The following is a 13,937-nucleotide window of genomic DNA, read 5'->3' on the forward strand; positions in this document are numbered from 1 at the left end:
TAGATTGCTGTTCTATGGACCTATTTTTAGTACATTGAACAGGAATTGTAATAACTGTTCCTGGGTCAGGGACTACAACGCAGGTCTCTTCACCAGTTTAGTGAGCAGTGTACTTCACAGAATCACAGAATCACAGAATCACAGAATGGTAGGGGTTGGAAGGGACCTCTGTGGGTCATCTAGTCCAACCCTCCTGCCGAAGCAGGGTCACCTACAGTAGGCTGTAGAGGAACTTGTCCAGGCGGGGCTTGAATATCTCCAGAGAAGGAGACTCCACAACCTCCCTGGGCAGCCTGTTCCAGTGCTCCGTCACCCTCAGAGGGAAGAAGTTCTTCCTCATGTTCAGACGGAACTTCCTATGCTTCATTTTGTGCCCATTGTCCCTTGTCCTGTCTCTGGGCACTACTGAAAAGAGTCTGGCCCCATCCTCCTGACACCCACCCTTGAGATATTTGTAAGAATATATTAGGTCCCCTCGCAGCCTTCTCTTCTTCAGGCTGAACAAGCCCATCTCCCTCAGCCTCTCCTCGTAGGAGAGATGTTCCAGTCCCCTCACCATCCTTGTAGCCTTCCTCAGATGTTGTTGTTGTTCTCTGTGGATAGGTCAATCTTAAATTCCTGTTTTCTTTTTTTCTGTTTTTTTAAATCTTTAATTTTTTTTTTTCTGATGTCAACGAACTTGGCATGACATCAACATGAAGAACTGGAAGATGTTGTCTGCCCTAGGACAGTTGTATACCCTTAGTTCAGAGGAAGTGGAAGATGTCATTTTGGACCCTTTCTGAATAAGCTGCGTGGGGTGCTACATTCTCCCATAGGCCTGTTTCATAACAAAAGAGCTTACCATCACCACAAACACTTAACGTATATATTTATATGAAAATGGCTTCAGCTGACGCATGTGTGTGAACTCAGTCTTGTCAGCATTGAACCTCTTGAATAGGTTCAGAACACAACCTCCAGGAACTTTAAATATGACAACAACCTAGTTTGAATAGACCAACTGGATTCTCATACAGCATAGGCAGTTCATGCAGTAGCAGAACTTCAAGTCTATAATACCAAATACCTTGAAATCAGCCCTTATGATTAATTGTGAAAATTCTCCTTTCACTCTCTCAGAACCAGATTCTTGTTTTAAATTGACATAGAGTTAACTACTACTGCAAGATTTATTTTGTTTTCCAGAGAAAATGAGTGAAGAAGCAGGGATAGGAGTGGGTGCTCTACTCCTGATACAAATAAAATGTTCAGAGACTGCAGAACTGCTTTTCTTTTTTCTCAGGTGAGCTGATAATGTTGACTGTAATAGTGAGGTTCAAGGCATGAAATCCCAAGGACAGCGAAGGACAGCAAATATTCAGTGAAGAGACAGAGCCGTCATAGTGCCTACACCTGCATGCTCTCCTCCGCATTTCTGTCCTCTGTCAAGATTCAGTTGTGTGGGTACCTCACACCAAGAAAAAAGTTGGCATTGTCTCTGAGACAGAGACACTGTAAGGCAAAGAAAGCTTGCCCCATTGTGTGTGTAAATATTTTTCTATCTGTGCTAAACAGTGGGTGATTTTCCATCTAATTTGTCTGTAAAAGAAATGCAGTTAACAGTAATATTTTTTTCTTATCCTCGAATTTCTGTTGAAGTTTTACTTCCACTTGCATGTGCTGTTGTCTTGTCTCTAATTTGTTCATAGACTAAAGCAACTATTTTATGTTCAGACAGTAGTACTTCGTGCAAACAGCCATTCCCTAACAATTTCTGCCAGTCTATGCTTACCTGAGCCAGGCTGAGCTGATTGTTTGAATTGAGCTTGTCCAAATAGCTTACTGCATTGGTGAGACACTGGATACTTCAGTTAGTCAAGATTTAGCCATTTCTTGACATCCAGCTTTGTAACTCATCAATATGTAATGTAAGTCTTCAAAGGTCAATCCGATAACATTGAAAAATCTATCTTCTCATGTTGCAAATACACAAGCGACACGAATACACATGCTGACCTAGTAGGCAATAGAACGATGGCACAGTTAGTTGAAGAAGGTTCTTGAAGAACGGTTCTTCAGGGATATAGTCGGTTGTCAATGGTAGTGATAAAAGATTCTCAAAGGCTGTGAAAAGTAGTTTCAAAAATTAATTCTGTGTTTAAATTGTTTTGTCCACCTAAAATCCTATGTCTGTTTCTCCCGATTTAGAAAGATAAATCGCCTGTTTAGATTTTTGGTTTGGGCTCTTATCTCTGTTGTGCCCATATAAATCCAGAGTAACTTCAGTGAGATTATTACAGATTTATACTGATGTAAACAAAGATTAGTGTTAATCTGGCCATCAGGCTTTAAAGGGAAAATGCCATGGGTTATGTTTCAAATGTTTATATCAAGGATGTTCAACATTTAATAGTAGAGAAATAATTATGCAAGAAGACATTAAGTGAGTGCTTTTAAAGGATAGCTGGAGTAAAGCAGAGCTAGTGTGGTTGGGGAGTGATGTGATAAATACCAAAGATTGCTCTTGTCCCTCAGGCTAATGTGAAGAATTCACCAGAGGAATGACACTCACATTTTTGGCCATTAAATGCCACACTTTTCTCAGAGTAGAGGTTATTAGCTTCATGGTCTTGGCAGATTTCTATTTTGCATAATAGTATTCTAGCTCCTCCGTTGCTTCTGTTAGTGGCGAAGGCAGTCTCCACTTCCTGTCCTAAATTGCTAGGTAGAAATTCTTGTGCAACATGTATTGTCAATGAATAATTTGCTTTGACGAGGTCTTAAGTGGGATATTTTTGGAAACCATTTTGACTTTAATGGGATGTCCAGTCATCCATCTAAAAGAATTTGTCCTGTGTCTGTTCGATCTTTTATAGCTATGCAACACATGCTTCTTGTCTGTGAAAGTCACTTACCTGCCTTTCACACCTCTGTTAGACCAAAACACTCCAGTAGAGTAAAAACTTTATTCCCAGCTTTGCTTTCTCCCTTGTTTGCTGCTGAGCTCTCTGTACTAGACTGCACCAGCTGTGTGCTCCACAACAGGCAGCTGTAAGACATTGGGATTTCTTCTCACAGCTTGCTGGGCAGCTTGAAGGAAGTGGTGATTTCAAAGCTAGAGTCCTTTTAGGGCAAACAGATCTGATACTCTTCCAGGTTTCTCCATAACAAAGCATTGTGCATTCCGGAGTAATAAGAGAATGCAGATAGCTACCATCCTGATACTATAGAATGGTTTTATTAGCTATTTCATAACTTACTTGGTACTAAATATAAATGATTCCATATGGAACTGGGCAATAGGGAGTCAATAGTTATGTGCGCGAGTCCAAAGTCCAGCCCTGCGCCACAGAAATGCAAAGATTGTAAACCAATGTGATTGCCTTTATAGCTTAATATTGATACATCAAAACATCAAGAAACTGAGATTCTACTATATCTTTTGGAAAGCCGGGACATGATTTGGTGTTGTGGTAACGTAGTCTCTGTCTATTTTTAGTGCATCTTTTCTAGCTTCCATCAATGACACAGAAGAGCAGCCTTGTCCACCCAGAGGGTTTGCTTTTGAACCAGTTTGAACCATTGCCAGAATGCCCTTGCCTAATGAGTCTCCGTATTGAGACTGCCTGTGGTTTTCCATGAAGCAGTGTAGCAATGAGATTGCATTTGCTTGAGCCAGGGGAAGGTCATTAGCAAAGCTGCAAGTGCCTTGTCTCTGGTATAACTGTAAAGCCCCTGCAGCACAGTTGTCTGTGGGTATCCTGTTACAAGTGAGGGAGCAGAGCCACAAAACATGTCTAGTCTGTCTGTCCATGGTTCTGTCTTTTCACTTACAAAGTGCCTGCTTAGTTTTTTTTCAAGATCGTCAAGCTTTATTTCAATTCCTGGGAAAATGCTGGAGCAAGTAATCTGTCCTTGTAAGCTCCTAGAATTACAACGTCCGGAAGGGATTTGTCTCTAGGAAAAAAAAAAATCACATCTAGCTGATCTAATTTTGTCCTGAAACAGGGAAACGATTCTTGTGGATCGGGCAAACACAGTAGGTGTTTTTTTCTGTCTCATGGGAAAGTATCCTCTAAATGAAACTACCAAAGAATAGATACAAACCTGATTAGATAGCTATACCCGAGAGGAGATATCCCCCTGTTGACTATCAAAAGACAAGGGTGCTGTGCATGAGAGCTGCAGAGCTTTGTGCAGGAGCCAGTTCTATTCAGTTTTTTCGTTACAGACCTGGATGATGGCATGAACAGCACCCTTGTTATATTTACTTGCTAGGAGGAACTGTAAGTATGCTGTAAGACAAAGTGAGAATAATAAATTGCTGTATAAATTGAGTGGTTTAATGAAAAATAGGATGAAATTAAACAGGGCGTGATGTAACACTCAAGTAGGAATAACTAACTGTGCACAAATATGTTGGGGAATGACTGGCCGAATAGCAGACCTGTAGAAAAGGAATTGAGGGAAACAATCAGTCATGAATTGAACAGAAATCAACAATGTTGTCCTCCTCCACAAAAAGAAATCATACTGGGGTATATAAAAAGAAGTACAGTTTGCAAGATGTAGAAAGCAATCCCCCCAACTTACTCAGCATTGGTAGTATTCTATACAGATTTACAGCAAATGAAAAGAAATTAGGAGGACTGAAAGTGGAACTTGAAGTGCACATACTTACAAGACCACAATGAAAAATAATGTGAAACATAAACAGAACAAACACTTGATGACATTGTTGAGCAGCTAAGTGGTTTGGATCATCACTCTGTGCTACTGGTAAGAGTAGGGAGGTCCTATTCACGACTGGCTGTTTTCCAGATATGGAGGTGCAAGATAAGGAGATACAAGAAAAAAGATGTTGATTTGGAACTGCAGTAAATTGCTCCAGTTCCAGGAGCTGAATTATGATGTTGATTTGAAAATGCAGTAAATTGCTCCAGTTCCAGGAGCTGAATTATTATTATAAAAACCTGTGAGACCTGGGAAACAGGACAAACTGTTAACTCAGAATAGCTAATAGTCCTATGATGGACTAGCCAGGATGGATTCAACAAAGGCATAACTGTGCCACTCTTCTTTCCAGCCACATAAGTGAAGTAGGGGACGTAGAAATGACACCTGATTTAATTAAACTAAGTATTCAAGGGGCCCTTCATATGGTCTCCAGAAGGCTGTCGGAGATACTATCTAATCACACTGCAAGGCACAAACTATTGTTTTGGGCTAGAAACTGAGTAGGAGATGAAAAGTAAAAAGGTACGTTTTTGGTTAAGTTTCAGTAGGGAAAAAATGAGAGCGGATGTTCTCTTGTTTGATGTATTTATTAATCTCAAAATACAGATCTGTATTGAAACAGAATATTTGTAAAAGTTAATCAGCTCTTGCCTTCACTTGGGCCAGAGTAAGGAATTTAGAAAAAGACACAAGCAAAAGAGTGAATACACAGTGTGTGGTGTTGACAAAGGCATTAGAAAAGGTTCACAAGGGTGACCATACCTAGCTGCATCTGTTGGTTACCGTGGTGAAGAGATGCAAAATATTAAATAAACAAGGGGTAATATTTTTCAAAGTTCTTACTTTTTATTTACAAGTAGGTAATTTAAAAAGCTACAAAAAACTGTTCATGAATCACAGATACAGAAGAGTTCCAAACTGATAGTAAAATGATGTAAGCGCTAAAATTCTATTGACTTTGAAGAGTATATAGGCATTTTAGTTGTTGTTACTGTAAGCATCCTGCATTTGTATTTTAACTTTGTAATTTGTTTACTGGTAAAGTGTAATCACTCTTGATGGATGTGTTAACAACTAAGCCCTAAAAAAATTGCTGAGTGTTTTCTGGAAGTTGCTAATTATTCTTAGATGTTAGTTTTAGTATCAGTCAGAGATATTCAACTCCTGACTCCAGTATTTTCTGTGCGTAAGAACAGAAACCTTATTCGTGTTAACTTTCAAAGAAATACACCTGATTTTGGCAGCTGTCCCTAGGCACTACAGAAAAGTAGGGAAGTAATGGTCACTGATGCAAATCAGCCCTTTTCCTGGGAGAGGGATCAGAAGCTCTTAGTGAAGTGCATCCCATGTCAGATCAGCTTTCCAAAACCTCCCTCTGTGCTGTACCATGTTTTGGAAAAGGACTATGTGCCGTACTTGTTAAGAATCATAATTAAGTTCTTACTTGTACAAAAGGCTTTATATTTCCTATTATCCAGTCTTATTCTCTGGTTCAAACTATGATGCTTTCTGAGCACAGCATATTTATTTCAGATTATTAGAATTTACCCTTGTAAGAGTCTCTGACAATGTTTTTTTAGAGGCTGAAGCACTTACGTTGTTTTCCATGATGCTTTGGAACTTCGCAGGGAAGAAAATGTCCTGAACCAGAGAAAAGCATTTATTACTTTATGAAATTCTGTTCAATTCTGACTGACATCTAAACTTGGTAATTTTCCTTTTTAGCATTTGATTTCTTAGCAAAATGCTGGCAGTTTGTCAAAACATGAACAGTGTAACATGGCACGCTGTGCTGCCAAGAATAACGTCATCTCACACTGGCAGGGACGCAGTCTCTCCAGGGAACATAGAGAAGGAGTCTTGGATATACTGGACTTCTAATGAAATATTGTCTTACCTGTTCTAATGATTAAACTAATGAATAACCTCAATACCCCACTTCCCAGTTAGGATAAAAATCTCTTCTCTTTGGCAGGTGATGTAGTTACTCTTTTTGTGTGGGATTTGTACACAGCTGGTGATAGATAATCGGGAACTGTTGTGATTTCTCTTTCCTCTTGTTCTCACTTGAAAAAAAGACAGGGAAAACAGCAGCCATCTCTTCTTTACATTGGTTTTCTCATGTTAAAAAACGTTTCAGTTGCAGAGTCAGGCACTCGAAAGTTGTTAAAAGCCAGAATGACAGTCATCGATGTAACCTTTTAATTCAACCTCTGTGTGCCTATTCATTATGATGTAAACTTTAATTACGGCACTTAACTCTCTTTCCAGCTCTCTCACATATTAGTATCCAGATGTAAGTATACATATGTGTGTGTCAGGAAGATTCTCTGTTCATGTGTAGAAATCTGAAGGTGCACGGAGAAGAGAACAATGAAGGGGAATGTTGAAAGAGAAAGGATCATCCTGTGATTAAGACAGGTTAACAAGAAGAATTCTCTTTTATCCCTGATTCTGCTGCAGTCTGTGCATGTTGCTGAACAAGCCACTTCAACCATAATACCTTTTGTGTCTACCCTCTGTGTTTGTCTCATCTCCTAAACTCCTCAGGCCTAATGTGCAGAAGTGCTGACCACTCACAGCTGCAAAGGAAATCAGGGGGAAGTGTGGTCACTCAGCGCTTCTGGAATTAAGGCAGTGTGGATTGGGTATCTGGAGATGGGGAAGACGGTAGGTTCTGGCCAGCCTTTCCTCTGCAAATGATTTGCAGCGTGGCCTCTGGTATCAGTTGTCTGTTTTTTTGTCTTAGTGTCTCTGTCATGGACACAGTACATTTTGCAGTAAACGTAAATTAACAAATGTCTGTGAGACACTCCTGGTGGAAAATTCCCCAGATAACACAGGTGAAATGAATACCTTATCTATACATAGCAGATTTTGGATGGTATTGAGGATACAGAATTCATGCAGGTGTATACTGCACACAGTATACACATCACACATATATGTCTATGTACACACACATGCACAGACATCCCTGGATGAATATTTTTATAAAATGTAAAAGTAGCTTTATGTTGATGATAGAAGAATTGAGAATAGCAACTAAATTGGGTTGCCTTTACAAACTTCCAGTTATAAGGTGTTACTAATTTTTTTTACGAGACCTCTTCTAACTCAGTACATTTGATGGCTCCTGGTCATGAATCGAATATACTGCTTAAAGCTTTCATTTTTATATATATATAAATGTATTTGAAAATATGTTCTTAAACTTGATTCCCAAACAGGAGCTGGATGGTATCTCTTTTTCCTGAATAGATGTCATTCTTAATTCAAGAGTTAAGGTGGAGAATGTTAATTAGTGAACAGGTAGATTCATTACCATTTCTCCAGCTCTGTGTGAAGCTGTCAGACAACTAGTGGAGGGTGCTTCAGCCACTCCTCACATTACATCTGGGAGTATTATCAAATTGTATTAATTAACTTCAGGAAGGCAGGATGGGACTCAGATGCTTTTAAAGAAAAATAAACAGGAAAGCGTAGCTAAGGATGAGGGTTGGAGTCTTAGAAGATAATGTATCTGTCTAGTGGACAATTGAATTGTGTCACTAGAGTTACTCTGGATTTATACCTGTAAATGTCAGACAAGAAAACGGCCTGAAATGGACTAGCACATAAAGGAGCTGCACCTGCTTTCACTAAAATCAGTATCAAAATTTCAATTCATTTCAACAGCACTAGGAGACGATGGATTAGGAGAACTTAATTTGGGGCTTTGGGGAGAATTATATTCACAGCTTTAATTGTGTTTATATAAAATGTACGTTGATCCTTGAACAAATTCTCAGTACAGCTGGTCACTGAAAAAAATTGGAAATGTTGCAACCTTCTCTGCACATTCTTCCTATGATTAACTGTTCTTTAAAAGAGAAGAGAATGTAGGGATGTAACAGTAGGTGTTGCCCTGTTTGCAATTTTTTTGAGTAGTAAAACAGATTAAGGAGAGGCTTAAGGCATGAGCTCAGTGAATGTAGCCGTATCTAAACAAATAGTGGTGAATCTGCTTTTCAACTCTGAATTTTAAGATTAAATAAATGGTAGAGTCATTTAAATTGTGTATAAGCACATGCGAATATTTAATTAATGGGGTCTTGACACTTTAGCTTGTAATTCCTACTCTTATTAAAATCATCCACCAAATTTTGAAGTAGAATTTAAATCTTTCTCTAATTAAAAGCATTACTTTTCAAATAAGATTGTGTACTGTGACAAGTACTTCTGAATGCTCCTGAATTCTGCATTAGTAGAAAAGCTCCTGAGCTCTCGCATTTGTAGGTCTTTTATATAAGCAAACAAGATTCTCTGCTAAAATCTCTGTGACTCATCCAGTAATGATGGTGAGAAATACCTGGCTAGTGCAACAGCCAGCTCAAATCATAGAATTATAGAATGGTTTGGGTTGGAAGAGACCTTAAAGTTCATCTAGTTCCAACGCCCCTGCAATGGGCAGGGACACCTTCCATTAGATCAGGTTGCTCAGAGCTCCATCCAACCTGGCCTTGAACACTTCCAGGGAGGGGGCATCCACAATGTCTCTGGGAAACCTGTGCCAGTGCCTCACCACCCTTATAGTGAAGATTTTCTTCCTTTTATCTAATCTAAACCTACCCTCTATCAGTTTAAAGCCATTATGCCTTGTCCTATCCCTACATACCCTGTATAAAGTCCCTCTCCAGCTTTCTTGTAGGCCCGCTTCAGGTACTGGAAGGCTGCTATAAGGTCTCTCTGGAGCCTTCTCTTCTCTAACCTGAACAGCCCCAACTCTTTCAGCCTTTCCTCCTAGCAGAGGTGTTCTAGCCCTCTGATTATTTCTGTGGCCCTGCTCTGGATCCGCTCCAAGAGGTCCATGTCTTTCCTGTGCTGAGGGCTCCAGAGCTGGATGCAGGGCTCCAGGTGGGGTCTTACCTCAGCAGAGTAGACGGGAAGAATCACCTCCCTTGACCTGCTGGCCAAGCTGCTTTTGATGCAGCCCAGGATACAGTTGGCCTTCTGGGCTGCAAGCGCACACTGCTGGGTCATACTGAGCTTCTCATCAACCAGCATCCCCAAGTCCTTCTCCTCAGGGCTGCTCCCAATCCATTCTCCACCGAGACTGTATTTGTGCTTGGAATTGCCCTGACTCATGTGCAGGAACTTGCACTTGCTCTTGTTGAACTTCATGAGGTTTGCATGGGCCCACCTCTCAAGCCTGTCAAGGTCCCTCTGGATGGCATCCCTTCCCTCCAGTATGTTGACTGCACCACTCAGCTTGGTGCCATTGGTGAACTGGGTGAGGGTGCACTCAGTCCCAGTGCCCATGTCACCGACAAAGATGTTAATCAGTGCCAGTTGCAAAACTGACCCTTGAGGAACGCCACATGTCGGTGGTCCCCACATGTCTCTATGTATTTATTTTATATATAATTAATAAATAAAATAATATAAATAATATATATATTTTCCTCATGTTCAACCTCCCTATGCTTTCTTTTCTTCCTCCAGTAGTTAATTTGAAGAATCTGAAGATTTCAGAAGCCTGAGAGAAGTGAAGTATAGCATGTGAGGAGAGAGAATAAAAGTCATTACACAGGTTTTCATTCACTTGTATGCTTAAAGATGATGCTGAGGCATGAACTTTGATCTTATTTCCGTCGTGCACATTGATATGTAAGTATTTATAGGATTCCTGTTAAGCACCAGGATATAACAGGGTTAAAATTCATGCTCTTATCACTTTCGTAGGGGAGAGGAATATAAGAAGGCTCCATCTAAATCAATAGAGGTTTTGCTTTTGACTTCAGAGAACACATGGGATGAAATTCTGGACTCAGCTACAACTGGGGGATTTAATCTGGATTTATACAGGTGAAATTGAGAAGACGGGGTCACAGGGTGGCTGAGCAAATTTAACTACTGGCAGCTGAAGGGGATAGTCCTGTACCACCTGCATGGTCTGCTTGTTCCTGACCTGCTCAGCAATGGCTTTACTGCTTATCTGACTCCTCAGAGATCCCACTTGGCTTGTTAAAGATGAAGAAAACTCTGCTTTTCTCTGCTAGGTTAGTTCTCTGCTGATTTAATGAGTTGAACTGGCATGCCACAGGGTCAAGTAAAGTTGCAGCAAGGAAAAGAGCAGAAACACGTGGCTTGGGAGCTTGGGGAAGTTTTCTTTTGGTATCAGAGCCACTTTAAATAGTTGCTAACCTGTATTCTTGCCTGCATCACTAGCTCTTACTCGCTGCAGTTGCACTATCGCAATGGTCTGTCCGTGGGGCCACTGCAAAAAATGAGATCAGCGAACTGATCCATGCTAAACTCAGTCTAGAAAACAAAAAAAACAGGTATTTTTAACCTCAGTCAGTTCCCTGTGGTGGCATGGGAGACTGACTTTTCAAGCTAGCCCTGAAAAAAGCCAGCTGGAAGAACTTGTTTTCTGAGGGACGCCCTATGCATGTTTTCATGTGCGCAAGTGTGTTGGGAATAGAAATGGCATTGGGATAGCTGGAGTCTCTGGCCAACCTCAGTCTTCTTGCAATTTTATTGTTTAATAATTGTTCTTTGCATCCCGTACTTAGTGGAGGAGTCTGGCCTGGACTATTGCGTTGATCATGGGCTCAAGCTGATACTGCCCCAAAGACAGGGGAGAGATTTCAGGGTGGTTTAGGCTGTAAATCTTGAAGTAAAAAATTAAAAATAGCTGAGCCCCCGATTCCACAAGCTGCTGATCCAGCCTTTTCGAGATTTTACTTAAGATAGATAGTTCACCAAAAATCTCACATTTAAGCCTACAAAGCTCATGTATTAAGGAAATGCTCATATTTAAAGCAGATAAACTACTACAAGAAATCTCATGGGCCTCTATGGAAGTGGATGAGGATCTTTACAAATATCTTGTATGTGAAAACAAACGTGCAAATACAATTGGTGGAAGCCTAAACAACACTTCTGCTAATGAGCTGATGCTATTTTCCCCCTTCAGCTGCTATAACTAATATGCGTTCTTATTTCATGAAAATCATCCCCCTCGTTAACTTCCCAGCCCATGCCAGCATCCCCAAACTAATCCCGCCCGTAGCGTTCACACCTGTGGCAGCTCGCCGCTCATTTCTCTCTGTCAATTAAGCTAGTAGGTTTCTTTTCTCCCCTAACGCGGCAGACTGAACCCAGCGTACAATCTTTGTGCGCTCCCATGAGCGGGCCGGCCTCGGAGGTGAGGAAGCGTAAACAACGCCCGCGAAGCTCGTTGCGCGCTCGCCAGTCCGCCACGGCCGGCGTCCGGGGGTGCCGGGGCAGCGGGCGCTGCGCCGCCGAGACTGGCCGCGCCGGGCGGCAGGTAGGGAGGGAAGGAAGGAGGGCGGCCGCCGCCGCCGCCGCCCGCCGCATGCGGCTGCAGTTCACCGGCCCTCCGAGCCGAGCGGGGGGCACAATCCGCCCGCGTTTGACAGCCCTGCCGCCTCGCCTCGGCACGGCAGCGCTCGGCTCCCGCCTGCCCGCCTTTGCGGGGCCCGGCGCGGAAGGAGGAGGAGGGAGAGGGGGAGGCCGAGACCGCCGAGGTCCACCGGGTGGCGGCGCCGCCCCGCGGGAGCGGCCGCAGCTCGGTGACGCCGCGGAGCAGAGCGGCGGCAGCGGCGGCTTTGCTGGCGGAGCTGGAGCAGGCGGCGGATGCGGGGAGGCGCTGCCCCGCCCCGGACTGTGTCGGAGGGCACCGAGGCGGAGGTGAGGGGCGCGGGGGTCGGCGGGGGTTGGCACCCAGGCCGCCCGACCGGGGGAGTCGCTTGCCCCCGAGTGGCTCCCGGCACCGGCTTGGAGGCAGGGAGCGGCGCGGAGGGGGTGAACACCGCTTAAATTGCGCTGTCCAGGGGAGAAGCACTGAAGTGTGGTAACAGTTTGCGGCATCCCGCTTGCCGGGGGAGACCTCACATTAAACTCTCTTCTCCTTTAGTCGTATCCAGCGCATTTAAGATGCTGAGTACTGTAGAAATTTGGTCTGAGTCCTCTGAAGGTTTAGTGATTAGGATTCCAAAAGAATTAACAGGCTCATCTGAAAATCCTTGGGAAACTCGCATTTTATTCAGCTTCTGTGCAGAGAATTTGTGGTTCATAAATCTACTTTAATGTTTGGATCTGAGACGAGGCAGTCGAGATTTACATGGTCATCTTGACTTGAAAGTTCAGGAGTTGTTAGTTTGCTTTTTAAAAGGGTTTACAGAAAGCTGTTGGTGGTTTAGCTGATGGAGTTGCCTGCAGCAGGGTAATGAGGGAGGAGCACAGGTGAACCCAATAAAGGGATTTGAAGGCAAGAGGGGAGTTTGTTGTGATTCACCAGGCAAACTCGGGTATTGTATTCACTTGGTTAATGTTGCTCAGGAAAGCTCTTTTCCAGGTGTTTTGGGGAACAGGAGCGTCTGTCCTGTCCCACCTGAGAGATGAGTAGAGGGGGTAGTGTGAAAAAGTGAACGTTTCCATTTGAAACCAGCAGTATTTAGCTGCTGCTCACCTGCGAGGGATCTTTCCCTTGCATTGGTGCTAAGTGGCTGAATCAATCTGGAGTTTGTTTGCTAGGAAATTAAAGTATGTGCTTCTTTAAGGTAACACCCAGAGGTTTGCCGTTGCAGGGCCTCTTGCGTTCCTGCCACAGGCTTGTGTGGGACCTTCTCGGGGAGGAGTGGAAGCCCGCGGAGGCTAACCCTGCAACCCCGAGAGCAAACCCGACAGCCAACAGGTCCCCACGGCGTTCATTCACCGCCTGAAACTTCTCACGCTGAATTCCGACGGAGGGTAGCCGAGACATCCTCCTGGGAAAAAGGCCTACAGGTGGCACTGGGGGGTAAGGCATCGCCAGCAAGTACCCAGACTTGGCAGCCGACGCGCGTCGGTCCGGAGTTGGGATCAGTAAAAGCCGAGAGCGGGCTCGGCGGAGGTTGTCTTCCTGGTGCCGCCGAGCATCGCCCTTCGCGGCCCGGGGGCAGCGCGGAAAGGGGGTGAGGCGCAGGCAGGCGCGGCCGGAGGGAGCGAGGGAGCCTCCGAGCCGAGGCCGCCCGGCGGCCCTCTCTCCCGTCCCCTTCGCTCCCCGGGTGTGCTCGCCGGGGCGGGGGAGCTGCGAGGGAGACGGTGGCTCCATCCCGGAGGCTGCGGAGAGCTGGCTGCCGAGGCAGGGATGCCCAAAGCCCTCGCTAATGCTCGTGCTTCCCGCCGCCCCTTTGCTCCCCCAGCCCTCCTTCCTCCCTTTCTTTTTT

At 43.7% G+C, this 13,937-nt stretch overlaps 1 protein-coding gene across 11 annotated transcripts in view; it reads left to right on the plus strand.

Moving 5' to 3' along the window:
• PCDH15 (protocadherin related 15) overlaps positions 1 to 13,937 on the plus strand; it is a 1,100,829-nt gene that overhangs the window by 166,600 nt on the left and 920,292 nt on the right. For 8 of the 11 annotated variants that reach the window (XM_075423213.1, XM_075423210.1, XM_075423223.1 and 5 more), the window contains exon 1: positions 12,211 to 12,417. The exons of 1 other annotated variant lie outside the window; for it this stretch is intronic. The gene's annotated coding sequence lies outside the window, so the exon portion shown is untranslated. Of the gene's footprint in view, positions 1 to 12,207; positions 12,418 to 13,937 lie in introns of those variants that run through there. 2 more of the 11 variants (XM_075423232.1, XM_075423229.1) reach the window with 2 other exon arrangements.

The sequence above is a fragment of the Opisthocomus hoazin genome, chromosome 6, assembly GCF_030867145.1.
Source record: "Opisthocomus hoazin isolate bOpiHoa1 chromosome 6, bOpiHoa1.hap1, whole genome shotgun sequence".
Taxonomy (NCBI): Eukaryota; Metazoa; Chordata; class Aves; order Opisthocomiformes; family Opisthocomidae; genus Opisthocomus; species Opisthocomus hoazin.